The 18,580-nt window shown below is 48.6% G+C and overlaps 1 non-coding gene across 1 annotated transcript; it reads left to right on the top strand.

The window, feature by feature from the left end:
* The first annotated feature begins 7,659 nt into the window (after nucleotides 1-7,659).
* On the top strand, nucleotides 7,660-7,732 carry Trnak-cuu (transfer RNA lysine (anticodon CUU)). Its single transcript has one exon. It is a non-coding gene; the product is annotated as a tRNA-Lys (tRNA).
* Nucleotides 7,733-18,580: the final 10,848 nt, after the last annotated feature.

The following is an 18,580-nucleotide window of genomic DNA, read 5'->3' on the forward strand; positions in this document are numbered from 1 at the left end:
CCACGCTGAGGAGTCTGTGTTACCACACGTAACTCGCACCCTCACCAGCGACGAAGCGGATGAGCTGATGGAGCCCATTACGCGCGACGAAATCCACGATGCAATCAAAAAAGGTGCTCTGAATAAGTCACCTGGCGTCGACGGATGGCCGATAGAATTTTATCGCGCTTTCTTCACACTAATGGCGTCACGGTGGACAACGATGTTTCATGAACTGCTGACGATGGGGAACGGCGTACCGCCGTCCTTCGTCACGGGAATTATTATACCCATCCACAAACCGACACCAGGTGTGACGACAGCACATTACCGTCCCCTGACTCTACTTAACGCAGACTGTAAAATTTTTACACGCCTCTTGGCAACGCGATGCCGCAAGGTCCTGCCTAGCATTCTATCCCCGGAACAGACAACTCCGGGCGGGTCAGTTAATGTACAAACGGCCACAGGAGAATGTCGCGATTTAATTGCACTGGCAGCGGCGTGCAGACTCCGCGCCGCAGTGGTTGCCATTGATTTTGACAGCGCATTCGACAAAGTGCGGCATCCTTTTCTGTTCTCCGTGATGAACCGCATGGGTTTTCCACCAGCCTTTATTGACGTAATCCGGCGCCTGTGCGGCACCGCCGAATCGCTGATTCAGGTTAATGGGCGTGTGGCGGGACCAGTGGCGATCCGACGTTCCGTACGGCAAGGCTGCCCACTTTCGACCCTACTCTATGCCATCAGCCTGGAGCCACTCATCGGGAGTCTGACGAGCCACCTTTCTGGTCTCACTTTGCGACAGCACAGTTTTCGATGTCGTGCGTATGCGGACGACCTCCTCCTCTTGATCCGCTCACGAAGTGAAACACACACGGTACTTGATTTGATATCAACGTACGGCACTGCAGCGGGCAGTAACATGAATGTGACTAAATCCGCGGCGATGCCCATTGGACGCGGCCTCTCACACGACGACTTAGCACCTCTCCCGTGTGTACAGAAACTACGATACCTTGGTATCATTTTCACTTCCACCGTGCGCCGCTCCGCTGCCATCAATTTTCGGCGTGCTCTTCAAACCATCCGCACGACGGTGCGACAAAATCTTCTCCGACGACTCGATTCTTTACAACGTGTCCAATACCTCAATCAACATGTGGCGTCCAGAATGGTCCACATTGCACAGGTCCTCCCGCTGCCATCAACTATTGGACGTAGCCTCCAGGCTGCCTTCGGATACTTCCTTACGGCTGGTACGCTCTTTAAGGTCCGCTACGACACGCTCACCCTTCCCCCGCGAGCGGGTGGCCTCGGACTTGTCAATGTGCGACTCCGCGCGGCGTCCTTGTACATATCCACCATGCACAAGCAGTGGCACGGGGGCACCTCCCTTACGCGCAGCTTGCTGGAAATTCTTGTGCCCGCGACCATAACACCACCAGTACCAGTCGGACACATCAAGCACCATCTGACGCACATTTCTGATTTCATCATCGACTTCAGTTATGCTCACACACACTTACCGACCACGCGTTCTCCTCGACCTAAAGATTTTTACACCCCACTCCTTCGTTCCATATCCAGCAACAATATCGAACTGCGACATCCGTCCACGCGGTGGCCCACGGTTTGGCGTCACATCCACCAGCCTTTTCTTCCCTCCAAAGTCCGGACAACATGGTACCAGGTCGCAAATGAAAAATTCGCCACAAATCATCGTCTTCACGCCATCGGACTAAAGGACTCTCCACTCTGCTCCATCTGCCACCTCATGGATGACGATGTCCATCAACTGACTTGTGCTGCCACCAGTGACGTCTGGAAACTTGCCGGACAGTTCGTTGCCTGTTACCTCCGTGTTCCGCCGGACTCGATTGACCCATGGACTTTTATCCATCCTGAGAATACTTATTTCCCCGCCACCAAAAATCATGCGGTTGTATGGGTCAAGGGATGGACCATCACCTACATATATAATGATGGCGACAAATCACGCCTTGATTTCTGGCAGTACTTACAAACCGCCCACAGCGAAGTCGAACAGCGACCGCGCTACCGCGCCTTCTTCGCTAATTACCTACACGCGATCTTTACGTAACCCCCGCTCAGTTGGATGGTACCACACGCCGACAGCACTCCCGCCCCCCCCCCCCCCCCCTGCTGACATCGGAGACCCCTCGCGCTGCTTTCTACATTGTAACCCATAGTAGAGTAGGCGCATGGACACACGCCTCCTTTCTTTTATGCACTACACCTGATAAACACTGGCTTTTCCCTCACTCCACTGTAAAATGCTTTACACCTCTTAGCTTCCATCAGTATTATTAGTTTTTTTTTCCTACACCTTGTTCATACTAAAAAAACTTGCTCACCTTATACGAATATCATGTCTTATGTTATTTTCGCCGGAAGGATGGCATTTTTCTTGTATTTAAGTTTGTACCAATAAAGATCTTTTGTTCAATTACCCTGTTCCTGGTGAAGAAAAAAAATAATAAAAATAATAAAATAAAACAACCATAAATAACAAAGCTTGTTTGAGGGAGTGATTCAGGGACGGGACGGGGGAGACATTGCAGCCAGGCCTCGGGTTCCGACCCCTGCCCACCTTGTCTCCACCTACTCATAACTGAACAGTCTTTAATTAAAAAAAAAATAACAAAAAAAGTGGTCAGCGCAACAAAAAAAAATGGATAAGGCGTTGGACTTCGGATATGAAGATTACAGGTTCGAATGATGTCACGCTCGTGTTTTTCCAGTTCTGAAAAAGAAACATACCGTTTTAATGTAGCAATTGAGCAGTACGAAACCGTCTGAATGTTGCTGTTGACCATTTTTTGCTTGGAGTTGCTCCTGAGCTTGAAACACACACAAGACCGGTGTTAACTAGCGAAATGGTCGGCACAGCGCCGACACGGCGAGTTTTGACTGGCTCTTGCACATCTAAAACAACGTCGGAATGTAACTCGTTCGGCTTTGAGTCACATAAAGTATGTGTGTTAATTTTGACGCCACTAGCTCTGCATGTTGTCATGCAATTTCTTTACCTCTCAGAAATGATTATGACACAAAAGTGAAGTACGTGACGAGTGTGACGTTAGGAAAACATTAGGCAGCATGGAAAGATTCTGTATGGGACCACCCAACCCAAACGAGTTCTGTGTGACGTGCTACCCGGCAGGTATTCACCGAGGTAGCCGGCTAGCTCAGTCGGTAGAGCGTCAGACTCTTAATCCCAGGGTCGTGGGTTCGAGCCACACGCTGGACGGAATGGAATTTTGTTCCGCTGCAGATGTAAACTACCGTTTTTCTGATTAACGAGATGCAATGTAAATAGCAACTTTAAACTTTGCCTACGTCTCTGTCAGTCGCAAGGAAACTGTATTTGAAGGTGAAGGTGATTTTGTAGACATGTGTGAAAGACATGTTCTGAAATAAAAGTGTTGTTGTTTGGAGAGCACATCGGCTACGTGTCAGATGTGTAGCTAAGCAGTAATGGGTCGCCATAGCTGCAAATATTAGCTGGTAATATGAAGTGTTGTCAGCTGAAGTCTGATTATGCAGACGACCGTAAGGGCGAAGTACCCAAGAGAACCGCTAGGACGCGCCTCTTTAGCTCAGTGGTAGAACACTGCTCTAATAAACCAGGCGTCGTAAGTTCCATCCTCACAGGAGAAAGCTGAATTTTGGAAATCAGTTGCGCGTTGTGGCCGTATAGCAATCAGTATCTGTGAAGACGAACAATTAGCGACAGGCGTTTTTTTAAGAATTACTCTCAGATGTGATTAAGGCGAATGGCGCAGATAAAGCATTTGCCAAAGCGGTACAGCATAAGGTGGGACGAGACAGCCTGAATTACATTTTATAGATGTATTTCTCACATATCTCAGAGCCTGTCGTCGTCGTCGTCGTCGTCGTCGCCGCCGCTTCTGCAGAAGTAGCAAATGCGGCGAGGGACGCCCTGCCTTCGATTCCGAATGCACAAAGTGTGTGGTCTTGTTTCTCAGTCTACATTTGGTCGGTCTCGTAAGAGGTTGAATGTAACGAATGGGTGGGAAAGAGCAAGGGGCAGCGGCTGTGTAGAACGAAAACACAAATCCTCAGGGGGTGTGAGAGTTTCGATATGAGTCGTATACATGTAATAGTTGGTCGTCAGTAAACGTGTGGCCTAATGGGTAAGGCGTCGGACTTCGGATCTGAAGATTACAGGTTCGAATGATTTCACGCTCGTGTTTTTCCAGTTCTGAAAAAGAAACATACCTTTTTAATGTAGCAATTGAGCAGTACGAAACCGTCTGAATGTTGCTGTTGACCAATTTTTGGTTTGGAGTTGCTCCTGAGCTTGAAACACACACAACAAGACCGGTGTTAACTAGCGAAATGGTCGGCACAGTGCCGACACGGCGAGTTTTGACTGGCACTTGCACATCTAAAACAACGTCGGAAAGTAACTCGTTCGGCTTTTGAGTCACATAATGTATGTGTGTTAATTTTGACGCCACTAGCTCTGCATGTTGTCCTGCAATTTCTTTACCTCTCAGAAATGATTATGACATAAAAGTGAAGTACGTGACGAGTGTGACGTTAGGAAAACATTAGGCAGCATGGAGAGATTCTGCATGGGACCACTCAACCCAAACGATTACTGTGTGACGTGCTACCCGGCAGGTATTCACCGAGGTAGCCGGCTAGCTCAGTCGGTAGAGCGTCAGACTCTTAATCCCAGGGTCGTGGGTTCAAGCCACACTCTGGGCGGAACGGAATTTGTTCCGCTGCAGATGTAAATTACCGTTTTTCTGATTAACGAGATGTAATGGAAATAGCAACTTTAAACTTTGCCTACGTCTCTGTCAGTCGCAAGGAAACTGTATTTGAAGGTGAAGGTGATTTTGTAGACATGTGTGAAAGACATGTTCTGAAATGCAAGTGTTGTTGTTTGGAGAGCACATCGGTTACGTGTCAGATGTGTAGCTAAGCAGTAATGGGTCGCCATAGCTGCAAATATTAGCCGGTAATATGAAGTTTTGTCAGCTGAAGTCTGATTATGGAGACGACCGTAAGGGCGAAGTACCCAAGAGAACCGCTAGGACGCGCCTCTTTAGCTCAGTGGTAGAGCACTGCTCTAATAAACCAGGCGTCGTAAGTTCCATCCTCAGAAGAGGAAGACGAATTTTGGAAATCAGTTTCTCGTCGTGGCCGTATAGCAAACAGTGTCTGTGATGACGAACAATTAGCGATAGGCGTTTTATTAAGAATTACTCTCAGATGTGATTAAGGCGAATGGCGCAGATAAAGCCTTTGCCAAAGTGGTACAGCATAAGGTGGGACGAGGCAGTCTGAATTACGTTTTATAGATGTATTTCTCACATATCTCAGAGCCTCTCTCAGTCGTCGTCGTCGTCGCCGCTTCTGCAGAAGTAGCAAATGGCCATTGTAGCAAATGCGGCGAGGGACGCCCTGCCTTCGATTCCGAATGCACAAAGTGTGTGGTCTTGTTTCTCAGTATACATTTGGTCGGTCTCGTAAGAGGTTGAATGTAACGAATGGGTGGGAAAGAGCAAGGGGCAGCGGCTGTGTAGAACGAAAACACAAATCCTCAGGGGTGTGAGCGTTTCGATATGAGTCGTATACATGTTATTGTTGGTCGTCAATGACTGTGTGGCCTAATGGATCAGGCGTCGGACTTCGGATCTGAATGTTACAGGTTCGAATGATGTCACGCTCGTGTTTTTCCATTTCTGAAAAAGAAACATACCGTTTTAATGTAGCAATTGAGCACTACGAAACCGTCTGAATGTTGCTGTTGACCATTTTTTGCTTGGAGTGGCTCCTGAGCTTGAAACACACACAACAAGACCGGTGTTAACTAGCGAAATGGTCAGCAGAGTGCCGACATCGCGAATTTTGACTGGCACTTGCACATCTAAAACAACGTCGGAAAGTAACTCGTTGGGCGTTTGAGTCACATAAAGTATGTGTGTTAATTTTGACGCCACTAACTCTGCATGTTGTCATGCAATTTCTTTACCTCTCAGAAATGATTATGACATAAAAGTGAAGTACGTGACGAGTGTGACGTTAGGAAAACATTAGGCAGCATGGAGAGATTCTGTATGGGACCACCCAACCAAAACGAGTACTGTGTGACGTGCTACACGGCAGGTATTTACCGAGGTAGCCGGCTAGCTCAGTCGGTAGAGCGTCAGACTCTTAATCCCAGGGTCGTGGGTTCAAGCCACACTCTGGGCGGAACGGAATTTTGTTCCGCTGCAGATGTAAACTACCGTTTTTCTGATTAACGAGATGTAATGGAAATAGCAACTTTAAACTTTGCCTACGTCTCTGTCAGTCGCAAGGAAACTGTATTTGAAGGTGAAGGTGATTTTGTAGACATGTGTGAAAGACATGTTCTGAAAAGCAAGTGTTGTTGTTTGGAGAGCACATCGGTTACGTGTCAGATGTGTAGCTAAGCAGTAATGGGTCGCCATAGCTGCAAATATTAGCTGGTAATATGAAGTGTTGTCAGCTGAAGTCTGATTATGCAGACGACCGTAAGGGCGAAGTACCCAAGAGAACCGCTAGGACGCGCCTCTTGAGCTCAGTGGTAGAACACTGCTCTAATAAACCAGGCGTCGTAAGTTCCATCCTCACAGGAGAAAGCTGAATTTTGGAAATCAGTTGCGCGTTGTGGCCGTATAGCAAACAGTATCTGTGAAGACGAACAATTAGCGACAGGCGTTTTTTTAAGAATTACTCTCAGATGTGATTAAGGCGAATGGCGCAGATAAAGCATTTGCCAAAGCGGTACAGCATAAGGTGGGACGAGGCAGTCTGAATTACATTTTATAGATGTATTTCTCACATATCTCAGAGACTCTCGCGGTCGTCGTCGCCGCCGCCGCCGCACCTTCAGAAGTAGCAAATGGCCATCGTAACAAATACGGCGAGAGACGCCCTGCCTTCGATTCCGAATGCTCAAAGTGTGTGGTCTTGTTTCTCAGTCTACATTTGGTCGGTCTCGTAAGATGTTGAATGTAACGAATGGGTGGGAAAGAGCAAGGGGCAGCGGCTGTGTAGAACGAAAACACAAATCCTCAGGGGTGTGAGCGTTTCGAGATGAGTCATATACATGTTATAGTTGGTCGTCAGTGACCGTGTGTCCCAATGGATAAGGCGTCGGACTTCGGATCTGAAGATTACAGGTTCGAATGATGTCACGCTCGTGTTTTTCCAGTTCTGAAAAAGAAACATACCCTTTTAATGTAGCAATTGAGCAGTACGAAACTGTCTGAATGTTGCTTTTGACCATTTTTTGCTCGGAGTTGCTCCTGAGCTTGAAACACACACAACAAGACCGGTGTTAACTAGCGAAATGGTCGGCAGAGTGCCGACACCGCGAGTTTTGACTGGCACTTGCACATCTAAAACAACGTCGGAAAGTAACTCGTTCGGCTTTTGAGTCACATAAAGTATGTGTGTTAATTTTGACGCCACTAGCTCTGCATGTTGTCATGCAATTTCTTTACCTCTCAGAAATGATTATGACATTAAAGTGAAGTACGTGACGAGTGTGACGTTAGGAGAACATTTGGCAGCATGGAGAGATTCTGTATGGGACCACCCAACCCAAACGAGTACTGTGTGACGTGCTACCCGGCAGGTACTCACCGCGGTAGCCGGCTAGCTCAGTCGGTAGAGCGTCAGACTCTTAATCTCAAGGTCGTGGGTTCGAGCCCCACGCTGTTCGGAACGGAATTTTGTTCCGCTGCAGATGGAAAATACTGTTTTTCTGATTAACAAGATGTAATGGAAATAGCAACTTTAAACTTTGCCTACGTCTCTGTCAGTCGCAAGGAAACTGTATTTGAAGGTGAAGGTGATTTTGTAGACATGTGGGAAAGACAAGTTCTGAAATGCAAGTGTTGTTGTTTGGAGAGCACATCGGTTACGTGTCAGATGTGTAGCTAAGCAGTAATTCGTCGCCATAGCTGCAAATATTAGCCGGTAATATGAAGTGTTGTCAGCGGAAGTCTGATTATGCAGACGACCGTAAAGGCGAAGTACCCAAGAGTACCGCTAGGCCGCGCCTCTTTAGCTCAGCAGTAGAGCAGTGGTCTAATAAACCAGGGGTCGTAAGCTCCATCCTCACAGGAGAAAGATGAATTTTGGAAATCAGTTGCGCGTTGTGGCCGTATAGCAAACAGTATCTGTGATGACGAACAATTAGCGACAGGCGTTTTTTTAAGAATTACTCTCAGATGTGATTAAGGCGAATGGCGCAGATAAAGCATTTACCAAAGCGGTGCAGCATAAGGTGGGATGAGGCAGTCTGAATTACATTTTGTAGATGTATTTCTCACATATCTCAGAGCCTCTCGCGGTCATCGTCGACGTCGCCGCCGCCGCTTCTGCAGAAGTAGCAAATGGCGATCGTAGCAAATGCGGCGAGGGACGCCCTGCCTTCGATTCCGAATGCACAAAGTGTGTTGTCTTGTTTCTCAGTCTATATTTGGTCGGTCTTGTAAGAGGTTGAATGTAACGAGTGGGTGGGAAAGAGCAAGCGGCAGCGGCTGTGTAGAACGAAAACACAAATCCTCAGGGTGTGAGCGTTTCGAGATGAGTCGTATACAAGTTATAGTTGGTCGTCAGTGACGGTGTGGCCTAATGGACAGTCTGCCTACGGCAGCGGTGGTGAGCGGACCTCCAGGGCCAGCGCGCTGTGGCAGGAAGTGTTTACGTCAGGCGGTGAGTCGCGTGCTTACAGCGTCTGCTTATTAGTATTCGTTCCGTTCTGTAGGATCTGATATGGAATTATGAATCCGACTAACAGGAAAGATACCTTGAAGTTTACCTTTGATAGGAACTTTTCGAAACCAAATTCGTTTGAAGTTGAAGCATGGTTAGAGGAAACAGCTAAGATTACTTTTGATGACATTGTAGGGATAAATTTCTCTATCGTGACTAGTGTTGTTTATGTGAAATTAACGTCCTCTGAAATGTGTGATAGAATTGTGGAGTCCAGTGGAGGTGTACTGAAGTTTAAACATATAGATGGTACCGTCAGTGACGTCAGCATTACGCATGCTGGAATGGGCATCCGAACGGCACGTATTTTCGAACTCCCGTTTGAAATATCAGCCGCGCAAATAAATTCTGCATTAACACCTTACGGGAGGGTCATTAACAATTTTGCGGAGCGTTGGTCCAAAGCCCACAAATTTCCGGTGCTTAACGGCGTCAGGCAGGTTAAGATCGATCTACAGAAGCACATACCTTCATATATTTACGTAGATGGACATCGCGGAATTGTCATATATGATGGGCAGCCAAAAACGTGTGCCGGCTGTGGTGCGCCCGGCCACGTGCGCTCTGAATGTATACAAAGACGCGTGACGCAGATACCTGTCGGTGAAGCCGCTAGCCCCCCTGTGACGACGGCACTGCCACTGACATACGCTGCCGCGGCTTGTGGTCTTCCACCCGCGACCCCGCCTGTAGATGCCCCTCTTTTGAATGATGGTTTGGCCGATAACGTCAAAGAACCGAGTGCTGACGCGGCACCGCCGCTACCACACTCAGCGATGGAGGTAACGACGGATGACTCCCCAGTGGTTGATGTCACTGGTACTGAGGATGAAGCAGACGCTGTGTTCCCGGCGGATCAACCCCAGAGTCAATGTAACGAGACGTCGGACTTCGGATCTGAAGATTACAGGTTCGAATGCTGTCACGCTAGTGTTTTTCCAGTTCTGAAAAAGAAACATACCGTTTTAATGTATCAATTGAGCAGTACGAAACCGTCTGAATGTTGCTGTTGACCATTTTTTGCTTGGAGATGCTCTTGAGCTTGAAACACACACAACAAGACCGGTGTTAACTAGCGAAATGGTCGGCAGAGTGCCGACACCGCGAGTTTTGACTGGCACTTGCACATCTAAAACAACGTCGGAAAGTAACTCGTTCGGCTTTTGAGTCACATAAAGTATGTGTGTTAATTTTGACGCCACTAGCTCTGCATGTTGTCATGCAATTTCTTTACCTCTCAGAAATGATTATGACATAAAAGGAAGTTCGTGACGAGTGTGACGTTAGGAAAACATTAGGCAGCATGGAGAGATGCTGTATGGGAAAACCCAACCCAAACGAGTACTGTGTGACGTGCTACCCGGCAGGTATTCACCGAGGTAGCCGGCTAGCTCAGTCGGTAGAGCGTCAGTCTATTAATCCCAGGGTCGTGGGTTCGAGCCACACGCTGTGCGGAACTCAATTTTGTTCCGCTGCGGATGTAAATATCCGTTTTTCAGATTAACGAGATGTAATGGAAATAGCAACTTTAAACTTTGCCTACGTCTCTGTCAGTCGCAAGGAAACTGTATTTGAAGGTGAAGGTATTTTGTAGACATGTGTGAAAGACATGTTCTGAAATGCAAGTGTTGTTGTTTGGAGAGCACATCGGTTACGTGTCAGATGTGTAGCCAAGCAGTAATGGGTCGCCATAGCTGCAAATATTAGCCGGCAATATGAAGTGTTGTCAGCTGAAGTCTGATGATGCAGACGCTCATAAGGACGAAGTACCCAAGAGTACCGCTAGGCCGCGCTTCTTTAGCTCAGCGGTAGAGCAGTGGCCAAATAAACCAGGGGTCGTAAGTTCCATCCTAACAGGAGAAAGATGAATTTTGGAAATCAGTTGCGCGTCGTGGCCGTATAGCAAACAGTATATATGATGACGAACACTTAGCGACAGGCGTTTTTTAAAGAATGACTCTCAGATGTGATTAAGGCGAATGGCGCAGATAAAGCATTTACCAAAGCGGTACAGCATAAGGTGGGACGAGGCAGTCTGAATTACATTTTATAGATGTATTTCTCACATATCTCAGAGCCTGTCGTCGTCGCCGCCGCTTCTGCAGAAGTAGCAAATGGCGATCGTAGCAAATGCGGCGAGGGACGCCCTGCCTTCGATTCCGAATGCACAAAGTGTGTGGTCTTGTTTCTCAGTCTATATTTGGTCGGACTCGTAAGAGGTTGAATGTAACGAATGCGTGGGAAAGAGCTAGCGGCAGCGGCTGTGTAGAACGAAAACACAAATCCTCAGGGGTGTGAGCGTTTCGAGATGAGTCGTATACATCAATAATAATAATTATACAATGTTAACCCACTTCCTTAATAGCATTAGTGGGTCATAATATTAATACATTTATTATTATTACAATGCAGCATACTACAAAATATGATGTGCTACAGGTTACTACAACAATGGGCACTGCACCAACTATCCCTACTACTTAAGAAACTATTACTGTCACTAATTGCTAATTTCTACACCTGCAGCGTCACATAGGTGCCAGTAGAATATATAAACCTACTTTGCAAGCCTTGCTCTTCGAGCTAACCCCAAAGAGCTTGCCCCTGGCACTGGGCTGGCCAAGATGTTAACTCGCTGCAGTTCCCTAACCTAACATAATATCCTATTCTAAGTCCTACGAAACTAACTTATCCTAAGTCAAATCCGGTGCATCTCTAAGTCGGTGAGATTGACCCCTCCTCCCCCTAATCCTGCGCGCGGCGGATCCCAACTGAGATGTGAAGTCGGCCAGTCCGCGCGCTGGCGGTATGGGAAAAGGGATCTAGACAATATCGGTGTTCATTTTCGCATTCTTAGTTTATCTCCCTCAGATACTCATTTAGCACTTTCCGTGATACCTCGTTGGCCAGAGTATTAATCATCTGAAATGTGTCTTCACGTCTGAGGAGTTGATACGTGTCATGGTTCGGAAGTCCGTCTCGAAGTGTGGTCGCTACATCATTGAAGAGAGGGCACTCGTAAATCACATGATCCGGAGTGCCTTCCGGCGCGCCACAGTCACACGTGGGCGTAGCCCTCTTCCCAAACCGACATAAGTATGTCGGGTAGGGTCCATGACCAGTGAGAAAATGGATCAGTCCCCGTGTTGGCAGAAAGTGCTTCATTTCTAAACGCTCCCTCACGTTCGGCAAGAACTGAAAGGTTCTGCGACCGGTTTCTTCTGTCTCCCAGGACCCCTGCCAAAGTTCTTCCCCCCTTCTTCTAATCCCCCTTTTGTCCTCTACCCTCACACCCATGATTTCTTCTATTTTCCCCTGGTTCCCTTTTTTCGTCCAATACCAGGCTGCTTGCTCCCTAATCTTGATGTCAAGTGGGCAGAGACCCATTATGACTAATAGGGCCCCTCCTGGAGATGTTCTATAAGCGCCCACAGATCTTAGAACCATGCTTCTCTGAACCCTTCTCACTGCCATGGCGGGCACAACGCTCGTGAGTCTGTGCGCCCAGACCCCGGAGCCGTAACCCACTACTGAAGTTAAGATACTATTGTTGTAAAGTTTAATGAGATGTGGAGGTAGGTGAAATCTTTTGTGTCCTATGGAAATGAGGTTGTTTAATATTTGCAGAGCTTTTTGGGTTACAGTTTCAATGTGTTTTCCGAAGTTCCATTTCTCATCAATGATGACTCCTAGGTAACGTGTGTCTCGTCTTCGCAGTACCGGTGTGCCGTCAATTCTGACCGTGGGGTTCCTGATTAGTTGTCCTTTAAGTAGTAAGTATGTCGATTTGCTTGGTGATACGGTCATTTTCGTGGTGTGGCACCACTGTAGGAGTCTGTCTATTGCTCTCTCTATTTTAGGTTCTATGTCCTCTCGGCTACGGCCACCGACCATCAGGAGGAGGTCATCAGCGTAGGCTATCACCTCTAGCACATCCTCACTTCGTTGCAGGCTGTCTAGTAATGGCTCCATGTGGATGTCCCAAAAGGGCGGCCCTAGGACCGATCCTTGGGGACATCCTTTTGTGACAGCTTTCCCTACCCTTTCGCTAGGGGATGATAGCCAGACCTCCCGATCCTCACAGTAGCTCCTCAGGCAGCCATATAGCGGCCCTGGACACTCTTTCTCCCGCAAGCAGGAGAAGAGCGAGGGCCACCACAGGCGGTCGAAGGCGCCACTGATGTCCACCATGATGCCCACCACGTATTTGTGTGGGGTCGAGCCACAGACCTCGGCCGCCAGGGCGATTGCATCAGATGCCGACCGCCCCGGCCTGAAACCGAATTGCCTGCTGCTCATCCCGCACAATACTCTGTGTGCTGCCAATCTGTCAGCCAACAGTTTTTCCAAGATTTTTCCAAACAAATCTAACAGGCAGATCGGCCTGTACGACTTTACTTCTGCAGGATCCTTGTCCGGTCCCTTCTTAATAATGACGACGTTCCCAGTTTTCCACCTTCTTGGGAACTGTTGTTGCCTCAGGCAATCATTATAGAGGTGGGTAAGCGGCGCAACCAGCTGGGGTGCCAGGAATTGCACCACCTCCGCCACAATGCCGTCTGGCCCAGGAGCTTTGCCTCTTTTAAGTTGCTTTATGTTGGTCGCCACCTCCTCTTCTGAGAAGGGGTAGACCGCCGTGTCATTATTATATATTTCACGGTCTTGTTCTCGCAATTGCCGCTGTCCCTCTGTCTCCCCATCCGCATTGTCATCAGGCAGCAGGGACCGGAGGAGGACCCCAGCAGTCTCCTGCCAGGACTCCGTCATCCTGTCCCCGTGCCTGACTGTAGATAGCTCCATAGGAGAGCGGATTTTCTCCCTGACTAATTTATAGGGGAGTCCCCATGGATCCAGTGCTAGCTGGCTGAGCACATAGTGTTCCCAGCTTCGCCTTCTGACTTCGCGTAGTTCACTCTGGAACCTCTGTTTTGCCTCCCTGTACTGCAATTGCCACCTTTGTCTCTCCTGCCAGACGACACTGCGCTGGTAGTGCCTCCTTAGCCTCCTGACAGATTGGCGTAGATCTTCCAGTTCAGGCGACCACGGTGACGGAGAAGCCGCCATGGCCTTCCTCCTGATCGGTACAGCAGCCCTCACCGCCCTGGTTACTGCAGTTACTAGTTCATCTGCTCTGTTGTCTACGTTTATGTCTTGTTGTATGTCATCTTCCGGTAATGGAGGAATGTCGCAATCCCTCGCCAGCCGTTCCCAGTCAGCTTTCCTGTAGTTAAATTGTATTTCCCACCCCATGGCCTAGCGGCACTCTCTTTCCCCTACTGTGAAAGTTATTAAGTTATGGTCGCTAGTGGTGGCGTTTCCTATTACTTTCCAATTTTGTATGATGTTTGTTACATTTGGTGTCACGAGAGTGACATTAATATTTGTACCCTGCCCTCCTCCTGCCGTGTAGGTAGGAGGATTACCAGGCCTGTTGGCCACCACGAGTTGCGACGCCATAATGTATTCTTCCACCTTTTCTCCATTTGCGTCTCTTGTGCCACTGAACCATAGGAGGGACTTGGCATTAATATCAGCTGTTATTACAATTTTCCTTCCTCGCAACGCCGTGGTCACCCTCATCAGGTGGTCTAGGTGTATTTCGATGTCATCTCCATACTGGAAGTACATATTAATGATGGTGATGATTCCTGCTGGAGATTGGAGCTCCACGACGTTGCAATGGGGAGTTGTAAACTGAGAGAGTGGTAACTCTCATGAGTTTGTTTGTAATTATAATTGCCGCCCTTGGGTCTTCTCCTCTGCTGATTACTTGCCATGTGGCGGCAGCAAATGCGACTTTCCCAGCTTGGGAGTACGGCTCCTGCAGACAGAGCACATCCAATCTCCTCTCCTCCACCTCCCTTCGGAGTTCCTGCATCACAAGTCGACTATTGTGAGTGTTTAGTTGTCCTATGTTTATTTTGGTCATTATGGAAAGTAGGTGTGTACTCGGTCATGTGGCCAGGTCTTAGTCCAGTCGAACGCAATTCGTCCGTTTGCCAATACTGCCTGTTCATAGATGTCGTTTAGGTCGAATTTCTCGCCCCTTCTTTCAAACACCTTTCTTAACAAGTCTCGCAGGGCTCGAAAGTCAGTGGGGAGATTCACTGATTTTAGTTGAATTCTGTCCACAGCCTCCATCACCGAGAAGGTTATCTTTCGTCCCTCTTCGTGTCCTACACGAACCACATGTCTCAGGGCAGTGGTCAGGGTAGCCGGCTGCTCAAGTCTTGCTAATTGCATGGTGTACTCCAAGTTGGGGCACACTCTTACAGGGTCCACAGGTGGTAGTCTAACCACTGGAGTACCCTGTGTGGGAGAACTTGTACTAGAGCTACTGGTTACCAAGTTTTCCTGTATTGGTTGAATGACTTTTTTCTGCTCCTCTCTGGAAACTGCCACAGCCACAGGATGCCCTTGCCGTTTCTGGTGTTCTGTCGGCTCTGCTCCCCAGCTTTCGGAGGAGGGAGCTGCAGCTATGGGGGGGTCTGTCTGTATTGCCGTATTTATCATATAGATCTCAGTCTGTGTGGCTCTGTTTTCAGTTTTCTCGGTGCTCGTAAGCGACCTTAAGAACAACTTAAATTTGTTAGCCCTCATAGCATCCCTCCTCCTTTTGCTCGGGGACTTATGTTTCGGCATCCTGTTCAGTATGCCGGGCTCACCCATAATCAATCCTGGAAATCAGTCTTTGTTCAAGCATCCTGTATGCTGGGCAGTTTCGACCTGTGGCTCCGCATGATTTCTTGCCTCGGTTCCTGCATGGTATGCAGATTGCCGCTGCCTTGCAGTCTTTACGGTTGTGACCATTCTCTCCACATTTTGTGCAGGCCGACTCCCTGGTGCACAGCCTGAGAATGTGGTCCAAGTCGCCACAGTTGTGGCAACGAGGTACCACGACATAGTCCCTAGTGTTGATGGCATGAAAGCCGACATATATTTTGCCCATAGTCGTAATGCTTTTCCACATCTGCGCTGTAACCTCAGCGACGTGATGTACCACATCTCGACCCCGTGGACCTGTCTTGAATCTGAGTTTAAAACAGTCTTTGAACTCTTCTTCACTCAGATGCTCAAAGTTTTGTTTTCTGATTGTGTCGCATAACTATTCATTGGTCATTACTGTTGGAACATCGTACAGAATCACGAGAGGGTTTCTTTTCCTTGGAGGCTCACACTTGATCACTGAATTTAGTTTCTGGTTCATCAATATTTTTTCTTTATCCTCTTCGGATGCGACTTCCACTATTACTGAATTCTTGCTTGGTTTAATTCTTTTGATCTTTATTTTCTCTTTTACAGGGTCCACAGTAGTCGTGAATAGCTCCTGGATTATTTTAACGCTTGTGTCTTGGCCCGGCAGGGTCCTCAAGAAGACTGCCGTATCTGGCCTCTTTGTCACCTTATCTATGGTATCTCTGGTCGTGTTGGGCTTCGTGGGAGCTTGCGCTGCCACGGCAGCCCAGGTTTTAACTGGCTGTTTCCTCAATCGATTGTTCTCTTTTTCTAGTTCTTCCACCCTTCCTTCCAATTTTGCGTGGGCAATGGCCCATGCAGCCAATTCATTTTTGATTGTTGAAAGTCCTGCTTGACATATTTTTCCGTTTTTAATGTTTTGCTCCATGAGCAACGTGATTCTTGCTAGTCTCTGCGTCACTGTTTCATTTTCGGCCTGTCCCGACTCGTCCTGAGGAGAGGGATCAGGCGGCGCAAAAGAAGCCCGTTGAGGCGCACTCGAGTCACTCGTATTGGTTGTCGCCATGATTATACGAGTGATAAAAGAGATGGGAGCCCGTCTCTTGCCCCGGACCGGCTCCTCTGGCATGGGGGGGGACTTCTTGCAGCTCGCCCACCGACCTCGCCCCAAGGTCAAGGGCACTCCCGAGCTGCCGGGTTCAGCGCGCCGGCGCCAGCGCACTGGTCCCCATCGTTGGCTCCGTCATCGGCGATTTCACGCGACGCTCTCCGGCAACTGCACCCCGCACTCCGGAGAGGCGGATGCACCTCTCGCCCTTCGCCGCCTACTAGCCCGAGTTTCCACCTTACGGCCAAGGACCCACTCCTACTCAGGTGCCGGGCCGGTCCCCCAGACGTTCGGCGGTCTGGACCCAGTTAACCTGGCCCAGGCGATGTCACCACCTCCTGGGTTTGGCAGAACACGCCCCGGTTACCCAGGGGCGCGGCGAAGCACCCTTGCCGACTCGCGCCGCGATCCCACGCCGACAAACGAAGTCGCCGGCATGCAGAGCTCCTGCTGGTCTGGGCCCTGCGAACAGAAAGGGACAGATGTTCGTCCCTCGACACAGCTCCCCCTGTGCCACGCACCCTTCGCTTTCGCATCGGGTTGGGTCGCAGCTCTTCCTTTTGTCGCAAGGCACACCCGGGCAAGAACGAGAAATGCCGAGCTTAACGTCTGGCACCACTTGAAGGCGGAAAGAGCCACTTGAGGAGGTGAGGCTATACATGACGCATCACTTCCCCTGTGGGCACGTCCGACTGGAAGCGATACGCCCCAGTGCGAACCTCTGTGCCTTACGGCGCGCTTGCGCGGACTGGCCAACGCCAAAACGCACCGCGAGACGACAGGTCCCACGCCAGTCGTATACATGTGATGGTTGGTCGTCAGTGACCGTGTGGCCTAATGGATAAGGCGTCGGACTTCGTATGTGAAGATTACAGGTTCGAATGATGTCACGTTCGTGTTTTTCCAGTTCTGAAAAAGAAACATACCGTTTTAATGTAGCAATTGAGCAGTACGAAACCGTCTGAATGTTGCTGTTGACCATTTTTTGCTTGGAGATGCTCTTGAGCTTGAAACACACACAACAAGACCGGTGTTAACTAGCGAAATGGTCGGCAGAGTGCCGACACCGCGAGTTTTGACTGGCACTTGCACATCTAAAACAACGTCGGAAAGTAACTCGTTCGGCTTTTGAGTCACATAAAGTATGTGTGTTAATTTTGACGCCACTAGCTCTGCATGTTGTCATGCAATTTCTTTACCTCTCAGAAATGATTATGACATAAAAGTGAAGTACGTGACGAGTGTGACGTTAGGAAAACATTAGGCAGCATGGAGAGATTCTGTATGGGACCACCCAACCCAAACGAGTACTGTGTGACGTGCTACCCGGCAGTTACTCACCGAGGTAGCCGGCTAGCTCAGTCGGTAGAGCGTCAGACTCTTAATCCCAGGGTCGTGGTTTCGAGCCACACGCTGGGCGGAACTCAATTTCGTTCCGCTGCGGATGTAAATAACCGTTTTATAGATTAACGAGATGTAATAGCAATAGCAACTTTAAACTTTGCCTACGTCTCTGTCAGTCGCAAGGAAACTGTATTTGAAGGTGAAGGTATTTTGTAGATATGTGTGAAAGATATGTTCTGAAATGCAAGTGTTGTTGTTTGGAGAGCACATCTGTTACGTGTCAGATGTGTAGCCAAGCAGTAATGGGTCGCCATAGCTGCAAATATTAGAAGCTAATATGAAGTGTTGTCAGCTGAAGTCTGATGATGCAGGCGACCGTAAGGCCGAAGGACGCAAGAGTACCGCTAGGCCGCGCCTCTTTAGCTCAGCGGTAGAGCAGTGGCCAAATAAACCAGGGATCGTAAGTTCCATCCTAACAGGAGAAAGATGAATTTTGGAAATCAGTTGCGCGTCGTGACCGTATAGCAAACAGTATCTGTGATGACGAACACTTAGCGACAGGCGTTTTTTAAAGAATGACTCTCAGATGTGATTAAGGCGAATGGCGCAGATAAAGCATTTACCAAAGCGGTACAGCATAAG

Source organism: Schistocerca gregaria, unplaced genomic scaffold (assembly GCF_023897955.1).
Source record: "Schistocerca gregaria isolate iqSchGreg1 unplaced genomic scaffold, iqSchGreg1.2 ptg000169l, whole genome shotgun sequence".
Classification (NCBI taxonomy): Eukaryota; Metazoa; Arthropoda; class Insecta; order Orthoptera; family Acrididae; genus Schistocerca; species Schistocerca gregaria.